The 4,968-nt window shown below is 45.7% G+C and overlaps 1 long non-coding RNA gene across 1 annotated transcript in view; it reads left to right on the forward strand.

Moving 5' to 3' along the window:
- The window catches only part of LOC102386189, a 25,997-nt gene extending 21,719 nt beyond the window's left edge, over positions 1 to 4,278 (forward strand). The window contains exon 3 of the long non-coding RNA XR_003094690.1: positions 3,810 to 4,278. This is a non-coding gene — a long non-coding RNA (uncharacterized LOC102386189). The remainder of the gene's footprint in view (positions 1 to 3,809) is intronic.
- Positions 4,279 to 4,968: the final 690 nt, after the last annotated feature.

Here is a 4,968-nt window from a genome sequence, read left to right on the forward strand (position 1 = left end):
TCCCTGGGCGCCTTTTTCTGGCGGCGCCGCCATGCGGCCGGCGCCATTTTCGAGCGTTGGCTCGGAGCCCCCCCGCCGCCTGGTCCAGTGACTCCTTGCCCACTGTGTGTAACTGAGCCTCTAGATTTGCGTTCTCCCGTAGTAGACCCGCTACCGAACGGAATAACACATTTATTATTTTTCCTTTATTCCACTTTGTCAACCCCCATCTTGCCGCATAGCGGCCCTTGGTCTCCAGGCCCTCCCGGAGCTGGCCGCGGAGTTCATGACCGCGCGATCCAGGCACTAAAGCCGGACAGTTAAACCAGTCCGGTGGGGTGGGTTCACCTCCTTCCCTTCCCAGAACATTGCAAAGTGTATCCCAGGATTGCTTCATTTACAGAAAAGCATCAGTGTGTTTAGCCACTCACTAAACCCTGATTAGAAAGGTAATGTGTTTACACACCAGCCCTGGGATGTTTCGTTCCTGGACAAATGCAGGCTCAACTTGTCCAGAGACAAATTTAATGATGTCCATCCTAGCCAAAGTGTCTCATAAGACACACAAGTCAGACTCTGCAGTCTCATGTTATAAGACTCTAAACTCATAGCTTCCATCAGCAAATGAAACAAATGCTTAACATATATAATGTATCACAGGACAGCTGGAAGATGATACACCTGTTTTACAGATTGGTAAAGTGAGGCACAAGTTAACCAAACATTTCTAAACTTACTGTCTCAGACGGCCGGAGCCGACTTGAGGAGGATTGCTGATTACTAGGCCGTCAGGCGGGCTGGTGGATGGAGAGGTGGGACACAGCGTATTGGTTGCAAAATAACTTTTACTTTAACTTTACTTACGCCGCTGGTGGCCACGACGCAGGTGGTAAGGTTGCTTAAGTAGTTACAGGTAACGAGTTGCTTGCGTAGTTACAGGTAACTGGCAACAAAACGAGCCGGCGAGTTTGTAGACAGAAACAAGCATGCAGGATGAAGGATACGTCGGGAACAGATGGTGACGGGGAGATGTTGGAGGATGGCCAGTCCACCAGCTTTTCTCTGCCACATGGCAAAGTTCTCCGTACTCTACCACGTGCTCAGAGCTCTCTGACTTGGGCGGAAGCTGCACGGATTTTTATACATTTAGAGTAGCCAATAAGAGACTGCCAGGTGGGAATAGCTAATGAGGCAGAACGTACCAAATTTGCGGTTATTCAGGGCAGTTCTATTGTGACAGGGGCACTCACATCATTTGGTTATGACAAACCCCAGCCAGGTGCCTGTCTAGCCTCCTCTTAAAGATCCCCAAAGTAGGGGAGAGTGCCACCTCCTTTGGAAGCCCATTAAAGATTTTGGCAACCCTTACCATAAAGAAGTTCTTCCTGATGTCTAACCTAAATCTGTTCTCTGTCAGTTTGTGGCCATTGTTCCTAGTTACTCCAAGGGGTTCCCTAGTAAACAGAGCCTCTCCTATTCCTTGCTGTCCCCACAATGAATTTGTAGGCAGCCACAAGATCACTTCTCAGCCTTCTTTTGTGGAGGCTGAAGAGATCCAGGGCTCTCAATCTCTCCTTGTAGGGCTTTCCCTGCAGGCCCCTAACCATACGAGTGGCCCTCTGAACCCTCTTGAGGTTGTCCACATCCCTCTTGAAATGTGGGACCCAAAACTGGATGCAGTACTCCAACTGCAGCCTGACCAACGCTGCATAAAAAGGAAGTATCACCTCCTTGGACCTGTTTGTCATGCAACGGCTAATGCACGATAAAGTGCATTTAGCTTTACTGATCACTGTCACATTGACGACTCATGTTCATCTTGGAGTCAACAGTGACTCCAAGATCCCTTTCAGCTGCTGTGCTACTGAGAAGGTCACCCCTCAGTCTGTAAGTGTGCTGGTGATTCCTTCCTAGGTGCAGCACCTTGTATTTGTCCTTATTGAACTGCATCCTATTCTGTTCTGCCCACTTTTCCAACCTGTTCAGATCTGCCGGATTCATTCCCTACTCTCTTTACTCCATAATTGGGTATCATCTGTGATTTTGGACAGTGCTTTCCACACCCTCGTCCAAGTCACTGATGAAGACACTGATTGAACAGCACCGATCAAAGGACTGAGCCTTGCGGGACTCCATTGTTCACATTTTTCCAGGTCCATACAGGTTTCCCTCAATTTATGCTGTACATGCATTCCCAGAGAATGGCACATAAATCAAATTCGCATAAAGCGAACCCACTTTACCATGTAACAAATAGGGATAGGTTCCTACGGTGGTGGGGGAGGGAGTGAGGCTGGGACTAGGGAAGGGCGGGGGAGGGGGGCCGCTCCTGGGGCTGCACAAGGCAGCAAAGCAGAGGGAACAGAGAGGCACTCACCCCAGCCCCAGCTGCAGTGACCCCAGAAGCGGCCAGTGCCAGCTGCCTGCAGCCCCTGGGCTGCACCATGCTCCGCCTGTCCCCACTCACTTCTGCTCCTGGGCTGTGCTGTCCCATGGTACAGGCAGCTGGTGTTGGCTGCTCCTGGGACTGCTGCAGCCAGGGCTGGGGTGAGTGGGTCCACCGCCCTTTCCCCTCCCCCAACAGACTACCTGCTTGGGTGGGGGGGGGCATCTATGCTGATCATATAAAAGTGAATTGACCTCACATATAACAAATTATGGGTCTAAATATGCTCATCGCATAAGAGCAAATTCACATATAAAAAACCCACATAAATTGAGGGAAACCTGTATTCTTTTTGAAGTGAGGGGACCAAAACGGCACAGTATTCAAGGTGTGGACATGCCATGGATTTATAAAGGGACATAATGATACTTTCTTTTTTTTTCTTTTTTTTTTTCCAGTTCCTTTTTTAATAACCCCCAACATTTTGTTTGCCTTTTTGACAGCTACTGAGCTGATGTTTTTAGTGAACTGTCCATGGTGACTCCCAGTTCTCTTTCCCATGTGTTAACAGTTAATGTAGAGCCCATCGCAGTGTAGGTATACTTTGGTTTATTTTTGCCCATGTGCATTGTTTTACACTCATCTACAATGAATTTCATCTGCCATTTAGTTTCCCATTTGCTCAACTATCTGCTTCCATTGCAGTACGAGTGGAGCAAAAACACTAACTCTAACCCTGAGCAAAACGGGTTTCAAGTTAGAGTATAGACCATTGGTTTTCAACCTTTTCAGGCTCAGGGCACCCCTTTTTAGACTTGCAGCACCCTTCAGAAAATGCCAGCTCTTAGATTTCACTTGATTTTTTGACTATGGAAAAATAATAGAACAATTCTTCTGTTGCAAAGTACTCAGCCCACAATAGGTCAGAATACTTTTGAAAACTGTGGATTCCTATATGGAATCTCTGGGTTTATTTTGTCAATCATATGTGCACAACTAATACTGTTAATGTTGTGTGGCACACTAAAGCACCTTTGAAAAGGCCCAAGGCACCCCGTGGTGGCACAGCACCGTGATATAAACAAATGTACATTTAGCCAACTTAAAAGGGGAAGCAGAGCTGCCACTCTGGAGATGCAGCAGCTGTTACAATGTAGTTGTTAGGTCTTCATGAGCCTGTAGCAATGCAGGTTAGCTAAATCATGATCACTTTACCCTGAATGAAGAATGGTTCAAGAGTGGATTTTTGCTACAGAATCATGCAGATGTAACAGCTGCATTTGTAATAGCTTGTATCAGGATCCTTTGATATTGCTACTGTTGTTATATCAGTGCCATTGGTCTTCACCCTTTTTGGATTCCAGGCACTCCTCCATCATTTTTGTGAATTGAGCAGCACCCCATTTCAAAAACTAATTTATTTGTTACTTTCCTCCTCACACAGGGTCTGGACAGGGGTGCGAGGAAGGAGGAGCAGCCAGGCAGGGATGAGTCTATGTTTACCTCCTTATACCTCACAGCACCCTTCAGAGGATCTTACATCATCCAAGGTGCTGCAGAACCCCAGTTGAGAATTACTGGTCTATACCTTTACAGTGGTTTAACTTCATTTATGCTGGTATAAGAAGAGATAGACAAAAAGATACATTGGTTCCACATGACCTGCATTACACAGGAGTGTTTGCCTATCCATACCCTATAGCTGCAAAGTGCTCATTTAATCCATTTTCCATTTTCTGATATGGCACTGTTGCACAAAAATAAAGAAAAGCATCCTTGGGAATCCTTTAAATACTGAGGTTCAGGAACACTTGAAATAAAAGTTTTGGTTTTTTTAATGTATTGTTTGAACTTATTAAATTATCTTATAATTTGTTAAAGATGATAACATGCACATGGTTGGTTTATTAAAATCCTTCACTGTCAAGCTTCTAGTGTCAGTAATGTAACAGTGTAGATGCCATTTCTTTGGATTTCTCCCATGTATCAGCATGATACAAAGTTCACTAAAGTCAGTGGGTATTGGTTCAGGTCCATGTCATAGAGCTGTTCAAATTCCCCATAGAGGAAGCTCAGCAGCTGCTGGGTTTGGACTCAGGCACTAAACTGTGCGTGCTTTCAAGTCCACTGAGTCTAAGCGGCTTCCAAGCGCTAGCCATGACCTCCCGAAGGGTCACTCCCAAAGTATAGCCTCCATGTCAGAAACTGTTCCCCAGAAGCGGAGTTTCATTATCCAACAGCCTGTGGCCAGTACTGAACTCCTCTGAGTCTTACCAGTAAAACAAGCTCATTTTTGTGTGGAAAAGGTACTACCGTAGGCATCTATAATTTATTGTCTCTCACAACTAGGAAGCAAAAAATGAAATTATTAGGTAGCATGTTTAATACAAACACAAGGATTCCGCCCCCCACCCATATAACATGTAACTAGCTTGTGGAACTCACTGCCACAGGATGATATGGAGGTTGATATTTTGCCTAGGTTCCAAGAGGATTAGTTTAAATTCATGGGGGTATATATAATATGACAGGGATGCAACCTCAAAATTGGACTTTTAGGTCTCAGAATGCTGGATACTATAGGATTTCATAGATATTAGGGC

This window comes from Alligator sinensis, unplaced genomic scaffold (assembly GCF_000455745.1).
Source record: "Alligator sinensis unplaced genomic scaffold, ASM45574v1 scaffold324_1, whole genome shotgun sequence".
Classification (NCBI taxonomy): Eukaryota; Metazoa; Chordata; order Crocodylia; family Alligatoridae; genus Alligator; species Alligator sinensis.